Genomic DNA, 20,898 nt, shown 5'->3' with positions numbered 1-20,898 from the left:
GGCATTTTCTGGAGGTGACCATAGTTCAGACTCATAATTTCTGACTTTTGTTTTCTCAGGCTTTTAAGTTCTTCTTTATGACCACCCAATGTCTTTTCCTGCTTCATTTCTTTTGCCATACCTTTCCTCACATCATTTGCATTCTTTTAGCATGTTTGTTTGGACATTAGTTAGTTGTTCCAATTCCTGTATCTCATTTGAAGTGTTAATGTGTTCCTTTTACTGGGACATATCTTCGTGTTTCCTGGTATGACTCATAATTTTTGTTGGTGTCTGGGCATCTGCTTTCCTTTATTAGTTTATTCTGGAAGTTGTTTTTACTCTTTTACTAGGGTTTTATAGTTGGCTGTTTTTCTTCTGTTTTTTTTGGCGGGGGCATTCATTTCAATTTATTCTAGACCTACAGCATAGTTCTGTTTAACTGATCAGAATTGTTCAGCTCCTGTTTTTCTGGGTTTTTCCCTGCCTATGTGGGAACATTTTTTAAGGAGGGTTTCCCCAGATATGATGGACCCCAATAAGGTTTTATCAAACAAAGCAGGCCTAGATCTCAGGAGGAGGGTGTGATCAGTATCAAGTTATCCTGTGGATGAGACCCTGCAGATTGACTGGCTTTCCTGTAGAGCCTCTAGACTCTGCTTTTCCTAACCTACTCAGCAGGTGGCACTTGTCAACCCACAGCTCCCCACCTGTGTAAAGTGGTACGCCTTTAGTTGTCAGCCTGTCAGGGGTGTGATTGAGACAGAGTCTGAGGTGGAAGGCAAACTTAAGCTGTTTCCAATTCCCAGCCCCTGGGGTCTAAATTCTCTGAAGGAGGGCCACCACTTGAGGTTGGCCCCACTCCGTTTTTCTTGGAGAAGATAGCCCTTTAGGAAACTACTTCCTCCACTTGACTTGTTACTTCTGTCTCTCGGACCTGTCTTAACTCTGCCCTTGCCTAGGTCAGCACTGACAATCGAAAACGTCTGAGGCTTTCTTTAATGAGCTGCTTAGAACACTATCTAACAGAAGAAAAAAGAGGAAAAAAATAATAAAACAAAATCCTTTTAAGAGCCAGACCCTAGACCTCAGGGTTTGCCAGTCAAGAGCTGGTGTTGATACGCAGCTTTATAAAGTAGCCCAGCTCTTTTCCAGTATTCTGACCTTGGCCAACACCAGAAGCCTCCATTGTTTGTTTTTTTGTTTGTTTGTTTGTCAGCCCCTTCCTCTCTACTGGAAGAAAGAGCCCTAAGTGTTACTTTCCTGCTTTCTCTGGGTTTATCTGTGCTTGGAGCTTGTGTTCAGCAGTACAAATTTGTTAATTAAAACCACAGTTGGAGCTTGGTTGAGCCACCTTCCCTTGTTCCTAGTAGAGTCTGCTTCTTTTCCCATGAAGAAGTGTCTCCAGTAGCCTGCATGCCAGTGGGGGAGGGGCACCACCCTCTGCAGTTCAGGGGTTTTATTTAAAGTTCTGTGCTGTGCTCTTGGCTCATCCACCCATTGCAAACTGATGTCTGATGTGGGGTCATGGATGTCCCCCTAACAGTTGTTCCAGACAGTTCCTGGCTATTTACTAGCTGCTCTAAAGGACTAACTAAATTCCACATCTCCCTATGCTGCCATTTTGCTCTGCCTCCTTGCTTATTTATTTAACAAATTTATTGAGTACCTGTTCTGTGCTAAGCATTGTGCCAGTTTTGATATGATACGATAAAAATGCAGCTAAGAGAGACAAGTGAACGATTGCGATGCAGAGTATAGTAATAAGGCAAGCGTGGGGTGCTGTGGCACCTCATCTAATATTGGGGAGGTTCAGGGAGTGTTTTCTGGAGGATATGACGTATAATCTATCCTACTATCATCAAGTTCTGCCACTCCACCTCCACCAAAAAACACATCCCAAATCCAGCCACTTCTTGCCATCTCTATTGCTACCCCACCCTCCACCTCAGTGCAAGCTTCTATCATCTTCTGCAATAGCTGCATAGCTGGTCCTCACTAGACTGCAAGCTCCAAAATGAAAAATATTTTTGTCTGTTTTCTTCTCAAAGAGTGCCTGACACATAGATGGTTGTCAGTACAAATTCTTGAATGAATAAATGGTCTCTTGTCTTACACTATTGTTCCACCACAATTCATCACCAAAGTGATCTTTTTTAAAAATGTAATTGCCTTGTCTCCCATCACTCCCCATCTCCCTCACCTCCCTATCTTACTATATATTCCAGCAGTTCTGGAGTAGTTAGTCTATCAATTATTGGAACATTCCCCTTTCTCAAGTATTCATCTGGCAAACTCCTTTTTATACTAAAAATTTAGTTGGAGTACACCTTTCTGAAGAAATAACATGATGCCTAAATGATGTGAAAGAGCCAGGCATGCAAAGATCTAGGGGAAGAGGAAAGAGCAAATACAAAAACCCTGAAGGAGGGAACACTTTGCTTTATGGAGAATAGCCAGCGAGGATGGAACAAAATAAGCGAGAAGGATAGTGGTAGGCATGGGCAAAATTTTGGAGGGTCTTTTAGGTCATAGCAAAGAATTTGGATTTTATTCTAAGTGCAATGGAAAGTCATTGAGCTTCGAACAAAACCCAAATTCTATACTGTGGCTTACCAAACCTGCATGATCTTCCTTCTCATCTCTTAATTTTCCCTTCTCTGTCTATGTCTGGCCACACTGCTCTGTTCCTGTTTCTTAAATATGTCAAGTTCGTCCCTACCCTAGGACCTTTGCACTAACTTTTCTCTGTCCAGAGTGTACTCTTCCCAGCTCTTCTTATGGGTGACTACTTTTCATCATTTAAGGTTCAGCTAAGTAAACCATCTAGTTACTTTATTCATTATCTGAAAATATGTTTATTTATTTTATATTGTCTTTTTCTTCTCCCCTAGACTAATATGCTCATGAGGCAGGAACCTCATTTGTCTTGTTCACTACTGAATATCCCAAGTGCCCAGCACAGTATCTGGCATATGGCAAACATTCAGTACATATTTGTTGAATGAATGAATGAAGAAATGAAAAAAAAGAGAGAGCTCTAAAGGGTGAGTAGAGTTGGTCATACACAAAAAAGATGGGGGGCAGGGAAACATATTTCCAGGCAGATTAGGCAAAGGCTAATGGGTAATAGAGAGCATGGCCTGGGGAAGGGGTGCAGAATAACCAGATCCTAAAGATCCTTGTATGCCATGTTGAAGGATCTCTCTGAAGAACTCTAGACTAGATGGGTGGTACCCATGTTCTCTGCCTTGTATGCATACATGAGTGATCTTTTCTGGGCACACTCTTCTCACGTGTACCCTCACCCTTTCTATGACTTCTTAACTTAGCACACTATTAACTACTTGTTGGAACTGGAAGCTGAGGAAGTTTTCTTTCTTTTTTTTCCCTCTTATTTTATTGTGGTAGCATAAAACATAAAACTTCCCATGTTAACCATTTTAAGTGTACAATTCAGTGATGTTAAATATATACACAACGTTTTGCTGTCATCACCAACATCCATTACCAAAACCTTTTCATTATCCTAAACAGAAACTCTGCTCTCATTAAGCTGTAACTTCACATTTCCCTTCCTCCCAGTCACTGGTAACCTCTAATTTATTTTCTGTTTTTATTAATTTGCTTATTCCATATATTTCATGTATGTGGAGTCATACAATATTTGTCCATTTATGTTTCGCTTACCTCACTGCTTGTTATGTTTCCATGTTCATTCATGTCATCACATGCATCAGGAGTTCATTCCTTTTTCTTTTACAGCTGAATAATATTCCATTGTGTATTTTATACCACATTTTGTTTATCTATTAATCTGTTGGCAGACACTTAGGTGGTTGCCACCTTTTGACTATTTTGAATAATGCTGCTGGGAACATTGGTGTTCAAGTATCTGAGAATAGGTTTTCTTTTGCTGGCCTCTGAAGATATTAATCTCACTTGGCTTTCTTGTTGCTAGCCCTCATAGAGGCTATTTCAAAACTTCAGCAGTTTCCTGAAGTCCCAATCCCATGACCTTGCCACTCTTTATCAGTGTATGACCTCATAAGCAAGTAGAAAATAGAAGCCAGCAAGAGAGAATTTCCTCAACCAGGGCCAGGATTAGGGTGAGGCCAAAGAGGCACTTGCCTCAGGCACAACCTTTAGGGGGCACCAAAACACTCAATAATCAAGATAAATCATATTTAATACAATCTACTTATTTTTTTATGGGCAGGCACCGGGAATTGAACCCAGATCTCTGGCATGGCAGGCGAGAACTCTGCCGGCTGAGCCACTGTGACTCGCCCTTAATGCAATTTTTAACATAATTAAATAATGCAAATAATCTGTGATCTACAAAATTTCAAATTTTTGAATAAAGACTGATTTTGTAATTGTGCCATACTGAGCCATATTGGAACCTGGGGTTAAAGGAAAGATGTGTGCCCTCTATAAATGTTTGTTTTTTAAAAAATATTCTCCCAAGTTTCTTTTTTCCATTCTTTTAAAATCTTTTTATTGTAGAACCTATACACAACTCAAAATTTCCCATTTTAACGACTCTCAAGTGAACAATTCAGTGATGTTAATCATATTCATGGTATTGTTATACCATCAGCAATACCCGCTACTCCAAATTTTTCATCACCTGAAATGAAAACTATACCAATTAATCAATAACTTCCCATTAGCCCCCCCTCCGTCATTGGTAATCTGTAATCTACTATCTGTATCTATGAAGCTGTCATATTTTTACTTTTTTTTCAGAACATTAAAGTAGTTGAAAAGATAAAGTAGTTGAAAAGATACTGAAAAATTGAAAAGGAGGTGTACTAAGACTCCCAACACTATTTTAAGTTTAAATATTTTATTTATATCCCAAAACGATTTATTATAATTTCACTTTTCTGGCTTTAATGGAGGCAAATTTACCAGTAGTATTTTCAAAATTTACTTCTTTGCTTATCTCATTTTCAATTGGGAGACTTACCACATTTGACCATTGCTCTTGGTCAAGTGACAATCTTCAATTCTTTTTAATTAACTTCAAGTTACTGAAACTTCTTCTGTGGGCAGTCACTGAGACTTGTATTGTTAAAATACAAGTTTTGTAGGATGGCACTAAACAATATTTAGGAATTAGTTTTATAACATCCAAACTTTTTTTTTAGAGTAAGCAGGCAGAAAATTTTTTGAGAACACATGTGAGAGGACATGCAGGCACTTTTGCAAAGACATAGGTCAGAAAAGGGAAAGGCCCCTACACTGTGGGGCCATTTGCTTTTTATAAATTAGCTATACTTAACTCCCCATCCTCTTTCCTCATTTGGGGCTCTTTCTCTTACCTTTCCTTCTCTCCAGGGTGGTGCCTGGTGGTAGATAGTGCATTTGAGTGGCTTGGTTGGCTCCACCCTTCGCTGTAGATGACTTACTCAGGTGGGGGTTGTTTGGCTCCCAGGTGTGTTTACAGGTGTTCTCAGAGCTATCTTTCTCCTTGAGGCCTGACTGCTTCAGGGAATTTGCCGTTTGTTCAGCCAAGCCATAGCCCTAATTCTAACCCTATCACATTCCCCCCTCAGAGATTTTCGCTCCCCTTAGTCTTAAAGGAATTTGGGAAAATGGTCCATCTTCTGAAATTGCTTCAAGCTGTCAGGGTTCATGGGCCCTACTTGTGGGAGTATAGAGTCTCTGACTATGCTATTGAGAGTGGGTGGTTGAGCATGAGGAACAAGTGTGCCCGTGGTGAGGAGAAGTTTGTTGTGAAAGACTTAAATCAGAAGAAACAAACTGAGTGAGAAATTGTTTACATGGTCTGAACAGAAGCAGGAGCAAGATGGAGTTTAGGGCATTCTCTAGAGTTTTTAGGAACACTGTTGGGTGGGACTTGGCATACTGTGGCAGTTTGCAATATCTGGCTGAAATAGGCATAAGAAAAGCTTCTAGAATGACTTCTTGATTCTATTTGAAATTTTCTAGCCACTGAAATTTTGATTTCATTTTCAAGCGCCAACCTCATCTTTGGGAGTTATGCTCTATGTTTCCAGAGAGATTGACATCCCTGGAAGTCATATCCCACATAGAGGAGAAGGTAGAGAGTTTTTGGTAGTTTGGCTTAGAGAGAGAGAGAGAGAGAGAACATTTGAGTCTGGGGGTGACTGTTAGACTAATTATAAGTGGACTTAGCTGTACCATTACAGAGTTAAGTTTCATATGGGCAAGCCTCAAGATTGAGGGCTTGGCTTATTAAATTGGGAATAGTTTCATGTTTTTTCTAGTCCTTTAGGGACTTTGCAAATCTTAGAAAACATTGGCTCCTTTTTGGTCTCACATAGAAGTTGACATTTTTAGAATATAGGCACTATTATCCTTTACCCTTTATTCTTTTTTTTTAAAAAATATTTTTATTGTCAAACCTTACCAAACAAACATACATTCTTGACATAAAAACATTATATACATGGTGTACAATCAATGGCTCACAGTGGCTCACAGTATCATCGCATAGTTGTATATTCATCACCATGACCATTTTTTTGAACATTTGCATCACTCCAGAAGAACAAAGAAAAAAGAGAAAACTCATGCATGCCATACTCCTTATCCCTCCCTCTCATTGGCACTAGTATTTCCATCTACTCAGTTTATTTTAACCTTTGTTCCCCTATTATTTGTTTACTTTTTTATCCATATTTTTTACTCATCTGTCCATACCTCAGTTAAAAGGAGCATCAGACACAAGGTTTTCTCAATCACACAGTCACATTGTAAATACTATATAGTTATACAGTCATCTTCAAGAAACGTGGCTGCTGGAATACAACTCTATAGTTTCAGGCACTTCCCTCTAGCCACTCTAATACACCATAAACTAAAAAGGGCATATCATTATAATGTGTAAGAATAACATCCAGGATAACCTCTCAACTCTGTTTGAAATCTCTCAGCCACTGACACTTTACCTCATTTCTCTCTTCCCCGTTTTGGTAGAGAAGATTTTCTCAATCCCTTGATGCTGAGTCCCAGTTTATCCCAGAATTTCTGCTCCATGTTGCCAGGGAGGTTTACACCCCTGGGAGTCATGTGTCATGTAGAGGGGGAGGGTAGTGAGTTTGCTTGCCATGTCGACTTAGGGAGAAAGAGACCACATCTGAGCAACAAAAGAGATTCTCTGGGGGTGAATCTTAGGCCTAGTTTTAAGTAGTATTAGCCTATCCTTTGCAGGGATAAGTTTCATAAGGGTGAACCCCAAGATTGAAGGCTCGACCTATTGATTGGTTCTCCCTACTTTTTGTGAGAATATCAGAAATTTTCCAGATGGGGAAGTTGAATATTTCCCCCTTTCTCCCCAATCCCCCAAGGGGCTTTGCAAATACTTCTTTATTCACTGTCCAGATCACTCTAGGATTTAATGGGGCATCACACTAACTTAGACAAACCAAAAAACTCACATTTTATTCAAGATTCTTTGTACTTATTTTACCCTGTTTTCTGATTTGCCTTAGTACTAACTAGATCAGTGTCATTCACATGTTGCTGTATGGAGTAATGCTGACTTTCAGACCTGGAGAACTTGAATTCTTGTGGGTGTTACACAGATACTTAAAGTTCTAGGGAACTAGTGGGTTATATAAAGAGCAAAGAAAGCATCTAAGGACTTGGAATTAAAGGTTAAAGTTTAGGTTATAAAAGCTTACAATTTAAGCCTTAATTTTTTATAAGCATTTTTAAATGAAGCTGCTTTTAGAAATATAAACATTTTCACAGTTATTTGATATTGGGGTCATGAACTACAAATTATAGCAGAAGTTTCCTTCTGTTTAACTTCTACACATTTACCAGTCATGTTAATTAACAGGTGGAACATAATTTTTATACTTGCCTCGTTTCTCATATTTTTTCATTTTTAATTTTTATTGTATAGGATAATATATATACAAAGCAAAGAAATAAAAAAGCAATAGTTTTCAAAGCAGTCATAAACAGGAACTTACAGGACAGATCCCAGAGTTTGTCATGGGCTACCATATGATCCTCTCATATTTTTCCTTCTAGGTGCTCTAGAATATAGGAGGCTGGAGGGCTTAAATATTTTTCTATCACAATCAACTTTTTTTCCCTTCTTTTATTTATTTATTTATGAAACATAACCACATGCAAACACAAACATGCTGTGCTGGTTTCAAATGATGTATGTACCCTAGAAAAGCCATGTTTTAATCCTAATCCCATTTTTTTAAAGGCAGCCGTTTCTTCTAATCCCTATTCAGTATTGAATGTTTGAAACTGTAATTAGATCTTCTCCCTGGAGATGTGATTTAATCAAGAGTGGTTGTTAAACTGGATTAGCTGGAGGCATGTCTCCACCCATTTGGGTGGGTCTTGATTATTTTCTGGAGCCCCATAAAAGAGGAAACATTTTGGAGAAAGAAGGAGATTCACAGAGAGCAGATCAGAACCACGTACCCATGAGAAGCATAGTCCCCAGCCAGCAACTTTTGGAGATGAAGAAGGGAAAAATGTCTCCTGGCTTCATGAAACAGGAAACCAGGAGAAGAAGGTAGCAGATGATGCCATGTTCGCCATGTGCCCTTCCAGATGAGAGAGGAACCCTGACCGTGTGCACCATGTGCCTTTCCAGAGGAGAGAGAGAAACTGACTGTGTTCGTCATGTGCCTTCTCACTTGAGAGAGAAACCCTGAACTTCATTGGCCTTCTTGAACCAAGGTATCTTTCTCTGGATGCCTTTGATTGGATATTTCTATAGACTTGTAATTGGGACATTTTCTCGGCCTTAGAACTGTAAACTAGCAACTTATTAAATTCCCCTTTTAAAAGCCAGTCTGTTTCTGGTATATTGCATTCCAGCAGCTAGCAAACTAGAACACATGATTACCATATGATCATTCCATTCTTGTTATATAATCAATAACTCACAATATCATCACATAGTTATATATTCATCATCATGATCATTTCATAGAATGTTTGCATCAATTCAGAAAAAGAAATAAAATGAAAACAGAAAAAAATTCATACATACCATACTGATTACCCCTCCCTTTCATTGATCACTAGCATTTCAATCTGCTAAATTTATTTTAAAATTTGTTCCCCCTATTATTTAATTATTTTTAATCCATATGTTTTATCTATCTGTCGATACGGTAGATAAAAAGAGCATCAGACACGAGGTTTTTACAATCACACGATTACATTGTGAAAGCTATATCATTATACAATCATCTTCAAGAAACATGGCTACTGGAACACAGCTCTACATTTTCAGGCAGTTTCCTCTTTTCCTTCTTTTTTGTTAAAAATAACATATATAGAAAAAAGCTATAAATTTCAAAGCACAGCACCACAATTAGCTGTAGAACATATTTCAGAGTTTGACATGGGTTACAGTTCCACAATTTTAGGTTTTTACTTCTAGCTGCTTTAAAATGAGACTAAAAGAGATATCAATTTAAGGATTCAGCATTCATATTCATTTGTTAAATCCTATTTTCACTGTATAACTCCACTATCACCTTTGATCTTTCCATTACTGTCTTTAGGTGTGTTTGGGCTATGGAAATTCTAACTTTTTCATATTGGAAGGGTCTGTCACTCATATTCTAGGATTTCTGTCCCACATTGCCAGGAAGGTCCATACCCTGGAGTCATGTCCCATGTGGAGAGGGGGAGGGCAGAGAGTTTGCTTGTCATGATGGCTGAGAGAGAGAGCCCACACCTGAGCAAAAAAAAGCAGTTCTCTGGGGGTGACTCTTAGGCCTAATTTTAAGTAGGCTTAGGCTAGCCTTTGCAGGGTTAAGTTTCATATGAACAACCCCCCAGATTGAAGGCTTAGCCTATTGCTTTGGTTGTCCCCACTGCTTGTGAGAATATCAGGAATTCTCCACTTGGGGAAGTTGAATATTCCCCCCAATCACCATTCCCCCAAGGGGTCTTTGCAAATACTATTTTACTCACTGTTCAAATCACTCTGGGATTTATCAGGGCATCACTCTGGACAAACCTACAAAAATCTCATGTCCTATTCAATGTTCCATGTACTTATGGTGTTCAATTAAGCTGTTCACATAAGTTATATTAGGAAATGCACTAGTCAAAATATAAAGTACCAAATGTACCACATAAACATTTTTTTGCATTTGTCTTACACAAAAGTTAAAGTTTTCCAATGTGAATTAACTTCTGTTTTCAACACCCTGCAATATTGACATTCCTTTGTTCTTCCTCATGCAAAAACATTTTTAAATTTGCATATTTAGTTGCTATCATTATATACTCTAGGCATTCCTAGATTATACCATCTCAGACTTTATCGTCTGTCTTTCCTTCTGATTTCACTTGTGCCCCCAGGCCTCCTCCCTTTATCATTCTCACATTCAGCTTCATTCAGTGTTAACATTATTGTATTACAATTAGGTAGTATTGTGCTATATATTTCTGAATTTTTACAATCAGTCCTGTTGCACAATCTGTATCCCTTCAGCTCCAATTACCCAATATCTACCCTATTTCTATCTCCTGATGGTCTCCGTTCCCAACTGAAATTCTCCAAGTTCATTCACTAATGTCAGTTCATATCAGTGAGACCATACAGTATTTGTCCTTTTGTTTCTGGCTAATTTCACTCAGCATTATGTCCTCAAGGTCCATCCATGTTGTTACATACTTCATAACTTTATTGTGTCTTACAACTGCATGATATTCCATTGTATGTATATACCACAGCTTGTTTAGCCACTCATCTGTTGATGGATATTTTGGCTGTTTCCATCTCTTCGCAATTGTAAATAATGCTGCTATAAACATTGGTGTGCAAATGTCCATTTGTGTCCTTGCACTCATATCCTCTGAGTATCCCTAGCAATGGTACTGCCGGGTCATATGGCATCTATACTTAGCTTCCTGAGGAACTGCCAAACTGCCTTCCACATTGGTTGTACCATTTGACATTCCCACCAATAGGGGATAAGTGTGCCTCTTTCTCCGCATCCTCTCCAGCACTTGTCATTTTCTGTTTTATTGACAATGGCCATTCTGCTGGGCATGAGATGATATCTCATTGTAGTTTTGATTTGCATTTCCCTAATAGCCAGGGAAATTGAGCATTTTTTCATGTGCCTTTTGGCATTTGCATTTCCTCTTCTGAGAAGTCTCTGTTTGTGTCTTTTGCCCATTTTGTAATTGGGTTGTCTGTCTTTTTGTTGTTGAATTGAACAATTTCCTTATATATTCTGGATACTAGATCTTGATCTGATATATCATTTCCAAATATTGTCTTCCATTGTGTAGGCTGTCTTTTTACTTTCTTGATGAAGTTCTTTGATGCACAAAGTGTTTAATTTTGAGGAGTTCCCATTTATTTATTTATTTCTTCAAACCTCATGCTTTGGGTGTAAGGTCTAGGAAACCACCTGCTATTATCAGATTGATAAGATACTTCCCTGCATTTTATTCTAATGGTTTTATGGTTTTAGATCTAATGTTTAGGTCTTTGATCCATTTTGAGTTGGTTTTTGTATAGGGTGTGAGATATGGATCCTCTTTCATTCTTTTGCATGTGGATAGCCAGTTCTCTAGGCACCATTTATTGAAGAGACTGTTCTGTCCCAGGTGAGTTGGCTTGACTGCCTTGTCAAAGATCAGTTGTCCATAGATGAGGGGGTCTATATCTGAGCACTCTATTCTATTCCATTGTTCTGTATATCTATCTTTATGCCCGCACCATGCTGTTTTGACCACTGTAGCTGCATAATACAGCTTAAAATCAGGTAGCATGAGACCTCCAACTTCATTTTTCTTTCTCAGAATATTTTTAGCTATTCGGGGCACTCTGCCCTTCCAGATAAATTTGGTCATTGGTTTTTCTACTTCTGAAGAGTAAATTTTTGGGATTTTAATTGGTATTGCAATGAATCTGTAAATCAATTCAGGTAGAATTGGCATCCTAACTATATTTAGTCTTCCAATCCATGAACATGGTATACCCTTCCATCTATTTAGGTCTTCTGTGATTTCTTTTAACAGTTTTTTGTAGTTTTCTTTGTATAGGTCTTTTATATCTTTAAATTTATTCCTAAATATTTTATTCTTTTGCTTGCAATTGTAAATGGAATTTTTTTCTTCATTTCCCCCTCAGATTGTTCATTAATAGTGTATGGAAACACTACAGATTTTTGAGTGTTGATCTTGTAGCTTGCCACTTTGCTGTACTCATTTATTAGCTCTAGTAGTTTTGCTGTGGAGTTTTTGGGATTTTTTACATGTAGTATCATCTCATCTGCAAACAGTGATAGTTTTACTTCTTCCTTTCCAATTTTGATGCCTTGTATTTCTTTTTCTTGTCTAATTGCTCTGGCTAAAACTTCCAACACAATGTTGAATAACAATTTTGATAATGGACATCCATATCTTATTCCTGATCTTAGGGGGAAAGTTTTCAGTTTTTCTCCATCAAGGATAATGTTAGCTATGTGTTTTTCATATATTCCCTTTATCATGTTGAGAATAGTCCCTTCTCTTCCTATCCTTTGAGGTGTTTTCAACAGGAAAGGATGTTGAATTTTGTCAAATGCCTTCTCTGCATCAATCGAGATGATCCTGTGATTATCTGCCTTGATTTGTTGATATGGTGTATTACATTAATTGATTTTCTTATGTTGAACCATCCTTGCATGCCTGGGATAAATCCTACTTGGTCATGGTGTATAATTCTTTTAATGTGGTGCTGGATTCGATTTGCAAGAATTTTGTTGAGGATGTTTGCATCTATATACATTAGAGAGATTGGTTTGTAGTTTTCTTTTTTTGTAATATCTTTGTCCGGCTTTGGTATTAGGGTGATGTTGGCTTCACAGAATGAGTTAGGTAGCTTTTGCTCCTCTTCAGTTTCTTTGAAGAGTTTGAGCAGGAGTGGTACTATTTCTTTCTTGAATGTTCCATAGAATTCACCTGTGAAGCCATCTGGTCCTGGAATTTTCTTTTTGGAGAGCTTCTTAATGACTGATTCAATTTCTTTACTTGTGATTGATTTGTTGAGGTTGTCTATTTCTTCTTGAGTCAATGTTGTTTGTTCATGCCTTTGTAGGAAGTTGTCCATTTCATCTACATTGTCTAATTTATTAGCATAAAGTTGTTCATAGTATCCTCTCATTACCTCCTTTATTTCTGCTGGGTCAGTGGTTATGTCTCCTCTTCCATTTCTGATTTTATTCCTTTGCATCCTCTCTTCTTCTTTTTGTCGACATTGCTAAGGGTCCATCAATGTTATTAATTTTCTCATAGAACCAACTTCTGGCTTTATTGATTTTCTCGATTATTTTCGTGTTTGCAATTTCATTTATTTCTGCTCTAATCTTCATTATTTCTTTCCTTTTGCTTGCTTTGGGGTTAGTTTACTGTTCTTTCTCTAGTTCTTCCAGTTGGAAAGTTAATTCCTCTATTTTTGCTCTTTCTTCTTTTTGATATAGTCATTTAGGGCAATAAATTTTCCTCTTAGCACTGCCTTTGCTGCAGCCCATAAATTTTGATATATTGTGTTTTCATTTTCATTTGCCTTGAGATATTTACTGATTTCTCTTGTAATTTCTTCCTTGGTCCGCTGGTTGTTTAAGAGCGTGTTGTTGAGCCTCTTTGTAGATATTCTGTACACTGATGAGAGTGGGGAATTGAAGTCTCCAGCTATTATGGTAGATGTGTCTATTTCTCTTTTCAGTGTTTTCAATGTTTGCCTTATGTATTTTGGAGGATTCTGACTTGGTGCATAAATATTTATGATTATTATGTCTTCTTGTTGAATTGTTCCTTTTATTAATACATAGTGTCCTTCTTTGTCTCTTTTAACTGTTTTACATTTGAAGTCTAATTTGTTGGATTTTGGTATAACTACTCCTGCTCTTTTCTGATTGTTATTTGCATGAAATATCTTTTCCTAACCTTTCACTTTCAACCTATGTTTATTCTTGGGTCTAAGATGTGTTTCCTGTAGACAGCATATAGTTGGGTCCTGTTTTTTAATCCATTCTCCCAGTCTATGTCTTTTGGCTAGGGAGTTTAATCTGTTAACATTTAGTGTTATTACTGTACGGGCAGTACTTTCTTCTACCATTTTGCCTTCTCAACTTTATATGTCACACCTATTTTTTCTTCTTTTAACCTTTACTGATAAGTCTTCCTTTCTACATTTTTCTCCACACCTCTCTCTCCTGTCTTTTCCTGCCTTTCTCTAGTGCTCCCTTTAGTAATTCTTACAGAGCTGGTGTCTTGGTCCCAGATTCTCTCAGTGATTTTTTTTTGTCTGAAAATGTTTTAATTTCTCCCTCATATTTGAAGAACAATTTTTCTTGATATAGAATTCTTGGTTGGCAGGTTTTCACTTTTAGTAACTTAAATATATCATCCCACTGTCTTCTTGCCTCCATGGTTTCGGTTGAGAAATCTACACATAATCTTATTGAGCTTCCTTTGTACGTGATGGATTACTTTTCTCTTGCTGCTTTCAGGATTCTCTTTGACGACTGACATTCTTATTAGTAAGTGTCTTGATGTATTTGGATCTGTTCTGTTTGGGGTACACTGCACTTCTTGGATCTGTAATTTTAAGTATTTCATAAGAGTTGGGAAATTTTCAGTGATAATTTCCTCCTTCAGTTTTTCTCCTCCTTTTCCCTTCTCCTTCTGGGACACCCACAACAAGTATATTCGTGTGTTTCCTGTTGTCATTCAATTCCCTGAGTCCCTGCTCATATTTTTCCATTCTTTCCCCTATATTTTCTTTTCTTGTCGATTTCAGCTCTCCTGTCCTCCAGTTCACTAATCCTATCTTCTGCTTCTTGAAATCTGACATTGTCGGTTTCTGTTGTTTTTTTCATCTCTTCTACTATACCTTTAATTCCCATAAGTTCTGTGACTTGCTTTTTCAGGCTTTTGATTTCATTTTGTTCATCCCTTGCCTTCTTTATATCCTCGCTCAATTCATTGATTTGATTTTTGATGAGATTTTCCATGTCTGTTCAAACATTCTGAATTAATTGTTTCAACTCGTGTATCTTATTTGAACTGTTGTTTTTTCCTTTCACTGAGCCATATCTTCAGTTTTCCTAGTATGAGTTGTTATTTTTTGCTGGCATCTAGGCATTTAATTGCTTTAATTAATTTATTCTAGAGATTGTTTTCACTTTTTTTACCTAGGATTTTCTTGCTGGATGAATTTGTTGTCTATCTGTTCTTTCAGATTAAGTTCAACTTATTCTAGACTTCTGGCTTAGGTTTTGTTTAACATATCAGAATTTTTCAGTTCTTGTTTTCTTGTTTCTTTCCCTGCCTATATGATACCTTTTTCTGCCCCCTTAGAAGGGTCTACTTAGGCATTTCAGACCCCAGTCTGATTTTCTCAGACCAACTGGCTTCCTCTCAGGAGGAAAGAGTCACCTGCATCGATTTTTCTTGAGGGTGAGACCCAGCAGTTTGAGAGACTTTCCTATGAAGCCTCTGGACTCTGTGTTTTTCCTATTCTGCCCAGTATGTGGTGCTTTGCTGACTGCAGGTCCCATCAGCATAACTTCAGCAGACTCTCCCTGCGGGGGGTATAGTTGAGACAGAGGAGAGATTGTAGGCTGGCTTTAATCTCTTCACTTTTCCAGACCCTGGGGTCTGAATTCCTTGACGGAGAAATTCCACCTGAACTGGGCCCCCGCCCTTTTCCTGGGGAAGGCACAGGCTCCAGACAAACACTCAAACAAGCTTAATTCTCCCTATGCCTCAGTTGGAGCCTGAGAAGCCCTGCAGCTGTATCCAAAGAGCAGTCAAGCTGTAGAAACACAGCCACAAAAAAGGAAAAGAAAAATCTTTTTCAGATCAAGATCCCCATTCCTTGGGTTTGCCAATCAAGAGCTTAAGTTGGCATATTGCTTTGTGTATCTTCAGGTCCTGTGTGCTCCCTCCTTTCCTTCATGGCCCAGACCTTTCAAGTATTATGTGCTGTCTGATCCAAAAAACCTCTGTTTTTTTTCCTTTTCTTTCACCCCGTCCCCTCTGTGCTGGGGTAAAACCCAGCAACCTCAACTTTTACTCGAAATTCAGCTGTGCTGGGGGCCTATTTTTAGTAGTCAAAATGTGTTGATTAATTCCACAATTGGCGCTTGCTTGCACTGAGCCCTTGATGCTACTAAAGTCTCTTTCCTATCCCTTCTGGATAGCAGCCTGTGGGGGAGTTCCCCATGGCTTGGGGAACTCACTATTCTGGTGGGCTCACAGCTGATCCAGTTTGTCCAGACTGGGGTACGCTGTGTGTTCTGTCACTGACATGGCCCCAGCAGTTGATCTGTACTGTTCCTGGCTTTTTACTAAATGCTCTGGAGGACGAACTAAATCCCACACCTCACTAAGCTGCCATTTTGGCCCCCATTTTAAAGTAATTCTTGTGAGAACTAATTCATATTTCTAGTGTTAATCAGTGGAACCAGTAGGTCTATATAACCCCTTTCAATCTTGTTCATCTTCAGTATGGTAATATTACTTACAGACCCACTAGAGAACCACCTTCACTCCTGTCTATTCCCTTGCATTGGAGTTCAACCTCATTAGCTAATGCTTCACCCATTTCTAGCTTCTATGTATCTCTAAGTCCCCTACATTCTGTATTATAAGCCTCTGATAACACCTTTATGCTGGTCCTAAAAGTGGAATCATACATTATGTATCCTTTAGTGTCTGGCTCAATTTCACTCAGAATTATGTCCTCAAGACTCACCCATCTTGTCATGTACTTGCAGGACATCATTTTGTCTTACCGCTGCATAATATTCCATTGTATATATATATACCATATTTTGTTGATCCACTCGTCTGTTGATGGGCATTTGGTTTGTTTCCATCTTTTGGTGATTGTGAATAATCCTGCTATGAACATCGGTGTGCAAGTGTCTGTTTGTGTCATTACTTCAGCTCCTCTGGGCATATCCCAAGTAGTGCTATGGTTGGGTCATAGGGGAACTCAATATTTAGTTTCCTAAGGAACCACCAAACAGTCTTCCATGGTGGCAGCAGCATTAAACGTTCCCACCAGCAGTGCATAAGTGTCCCAGTTTCTACACATCCTCCCCACCATTTATGGTTTCCTGTTTGTTAAATAGCAGTCATTCTTATAGGTGTGAAGTGGTATCTCATTGTAGTATTGATCTGCATTTCTTATAGCCAGTGAAAATGCACGTCTCTTCATGTGCTTTTGAGCCATCTGTATTTGCTCTTCAGAAAAATGCCTATTGATATCTTTAGCCCATTTTATAATGAACTGTTTGTTCTGTTGTTTGTTGGGTTGTATTATTTCTTTGTATATACTGGAAATCAAACCTTTGTCTGATATGTGATTTCCAAATATTTTGTCCCGTTGCATTGGCTGTCTCTTTACCTTTTTGACGCAGTCTTTTGAGGTGCAGAAACATTTGATTTTGAAGAGTTCCCATTTATCTATTTTTTTCTTTTGTTGCTTGTGCTTTGGGTATAAAGTTTAGGAAGCTACCTCCTATTACTAGGTCTTGAAGATGTTTCCCTACATTTTCTTCTAGAAGTTTTATGGTGCTAGTTCCTATATTTAGGTGTTTGATCCACTTTGAGTTACTTTTTGTGTACAGTGTAAGATAGGGGTCCTCTTTCATTCTCTTGGCTTTTGTTATCCAGTTCTTCCATGCCTAATTATTGAAAAGATTATTTTGTCCCAGTTCATAGGATTTGGGATCCTTCTCAAAAGTCAGTTGACCATGTATTTGGTGGTCTATTTCTGCACTCTCGATTCGATTCCATTGGTCAATGCTTCTATCTTTGTGCCAGTAACCATGATGTTTTGACCACTGTGGCATTATAATAGGTTTTAAAGTCAGGGAGTGTTAATCCTCCCACTTTGTTCTTTTTTTTTTTGGATGCTTTTGGTCCTTCAGGGTCTCCTTCCCTTCCAGATGAATTTGGTAATTAGCTTTTCCAAATCTTCAAAGTAGGTTGTTGATATTTTGATTGGAACTGTGTTGAATTTGTAGATCAATTTGGAGAGAACTAACATCTTAACTATATTTGGCCTTCCTATCCATGAGCAGGGAATGTCTTTTCACCTATTTAGATCTCCTTTGATTTCTTTTAGCAATGTTATGTAGTTTTCTGTGTACAATTCCTTTACATCCCTAGTTAAGTTCATTCCTAAGTATTTGGTTCTTTTAGTTGCTATTTTGGATGGAATTTTTTCCTTAATTCACTCCTCAGCTAGGTTTTTGCTTGTTTATAGAAATGTTATTTATTTTTGCACATGAATTTTATATCCTGCCACCTTGCTGAATTTGTTTATTAGCTCAAGTAACTTTGCTGTAGATTTCTCAGGATCTTCCAAGTATAGTGTCATATCATCTGAAAATAATGAGAATTTTATTTCTTCCTTTCCAATTTGGGTGCCTTTTATTTCTTTGTCTTGCCTGATTATTCTAGCTAGAACATGTAGCAGAATGTTGAGTGAAAGTGGTGACAGTGGGCATCCTTGTCTTGTACCTGATCTTACAGGGAATGCTTTCAGTCTCTCTCCATTTAGTATGGTGCTGGCTATCAGTTTTTCATATATTCCTTTATCATATTGAGATAGTTACGTTTGATTCCTATCTTTTGGAATGTTTTTATCAGAAAAGGATGCTGAATTTTGTCGAATGCTTTTTCAGCATTAATCAGATGATCATGTGATTTTTCCCTTTTCGTTTGTTAATGTGCTGTATTACATTAACTGATTTTCTTGTGTTGAATCCTCCTTGCATTCCTGGTATAAACCCCACTTGGTCATGGTGTATAATTCTTTTAATGTACTGTTGGATTCGATTTGCTAATATTTTATTCAGAATTTTTGCATCTGTGTTCATTAGGGAGATTGGCCTGTAGTTTTCCTTTCTTATAGCATCTTTTCCTGGTTTTGGTATTACAATGATATGAGCTTCACAAAATGAGTTAGGTAGAGTTCCTTTTTCCTCAGTTTTTTGGAAAAGTTTGAGCAGGACTGGTGTTAGTTCTTTTTGGAATGTTTGATACAATTTCCCTGTGAAGCCATTTGGCCCTGGGCTTTTCTTTGTAGGAAGATTTGTGATGACTGATTGAATCTCTTTACTTGTGATTGGTTTGTTGAGATCTTCTGTTTCTTCCTGAGTCAGTATAGCTTGTTTGTGTATCTTCAAGAATTTGGCCATTTCATCTAAATTTTCTTTTTTTTTCCTCATGCAAAAACATTTTTAAAATTGTACTTTGTACATTTCACTATTATTATACACTCTAGGCATTCCTAGATTATACCATCTCAATCATTAACATCTATCTTTCTTTCTGATTTCATTTATATCCCCAGCCCTCCTCCCTCTATCATTCTCATATGCAGCTTCATTCAGTGTTTTAACATAGTTGTATTACAGTTAGGTAGTATTGTGCTGTCCATTTCTGAGTTTTTGTATCCAGTCCTGTTGCACAGTTTGTATCCCTTCAGCTCCAATTACCCAATATCTTACCCTATTTCTATCTCCTGATGGTCTCTGTTACCAACGAAATATTCCAAGTTTATTCACTAATGTGAGTTCATATCAGTGAGCCCATACAGTATTTGTTCTTTTGTTTTTGGCTAGTCTCACTCAGCATAATGTTCTCAAGGTCCATCCATGTTGTTACATACTTCATAAGTTTATTCTGTCTTAAAGCTGCATAATATTCCATCATATGTATATACCACAGTTTGTTTAGCCACTCTTCTGTTGATGGACATTTTGGCTGTTTCCATCTCCTTGCAATTGTAAATAATGCTGCTATAAACATTGGTGTGCAAATGTCCGTTTGTGTCTTTGCCCTTATGTCCTCAGAGTAGATACCTAGCAGTGGTATTGCTGGGTCATATGGCAATTCTATATTCAGCTTTTTGAGGAACTGCCAAACTACCTTCTACAGAGGTTGCGCCATTTGACATTCCCACCAACAGTGAATAAGTGTGCCTCTTTCTCCACATCCTCTCCAGCACTTGTCATTTTCTGCTTTGTTGATAATGGCCATTCTGGTGGGTGTGAGATGATATCTCATTGTGGTTTTGATTTGCATTTCTCTAATGGCCAAGGACGTTGGGCATCTCTTCATGTGCCTTTTGGCCATTTGTATTTCCTCTTCTGAGAAGTGTCTGTTCAAGTCTTTTTCCCATTTTGTAATTGGGTTGGCTATCTTTTTGTTGTTGAGTTGAACAATCTCTTTATAAATTCTGGATACCAGACCTTTATCTGATATGTCATTTCCAAATATTGTCTCCCATTGTGTAGGCTGTCTTTTTACTTTCTTGATGAAGTTCTTTGATGCACAAAAGTGTTTAATTTTGAGGAGTTCCCATTTATTTCTTTCTTTCTTCAGTGCTCTTGCTTTAGGTGTAAGTTCTATAAAACTGCCTCCAATTATAAGATTTATAAGATATTTCCCTACGTTTTCCTCTATCTGTTTTATGGTCTTAGACCTGATGTTTAGATCTTTGATCCATTTTGAATTAACTTCTGTATAGGGTTTGAGATACGGGTCCTCTTTCATTCTTTTGCATATGGATATCCAGTTCTCTAGGCACCATTTATTGAAGAGACTGTTCTGTCCTAGGTGAGTTGGCTTGACTGCCTTATCAAAGATCAATTGTCCATAGATGAGAGGGTCTATATCTGAATACTCTATTCGATTCCATTGGTCGATATATCTATCTTTATGCCAGAACCATGCTGTTTTGATCACTGTAGCTTCATAATATGCCCTAAAGTCAGGCAGCATGAGACCTCCAGCTTCGTTTTTTTTCCTCAAGATACTTTTAGCAATTCGGGGCACCCGGCCCTTCCTGATAAATTTGCTTATTGGTTTTTCTATTTCTGAAAAGTAAGTTGTTGGGATTTTGAT

General features: G+C 37.9%; 1 long non-coding RNA gene across 3 annotated transcripts in view; it reads left to right on the top strand.

The window, feature by feature from the left end:
* LOC143670532 (uncharacterized) overlaps positions 1-20,898 on the top strand; it is a 582,670-nt gene that overhangs the window by 55,516 nt on the left and 506,256 nt on the right. Inside the window, exon 2 of one of the 3 annotated variants that reach the window (XR_013169392.1) lies at positions 2,874-3,026. The exons of the other annotated variants lie outside the window; for them this stretch is intronic. This is a non-coding gene — a long non-coding RNA (uncharacterized LOC143670532). The remainder of the gene's footprint in view (positions 1-2,873; positions 3,027-20,898) is intronic. 3 annotated transcript variants of the gene reach the window in all.

Source organism: Tamandua tetradactyla, chromosome X (genome assembly GCF_023851605.1).
Source record: "Tamandua tetradactyla isolate mTamTet1 chromosome X, mTamTet1.pri, whole genome shotgun sequence".
In the NCBI taxonomy this organism is placed as follows: Eukaryota; Metazoa; Chordata; class Mammalia; order Pilosa; family Myrmecophagidae; genus Tamandua; species Tamandua tetradactyla.
This window is presented reverse-complemented; position numbering and strand designations above follow the sequence as displayed.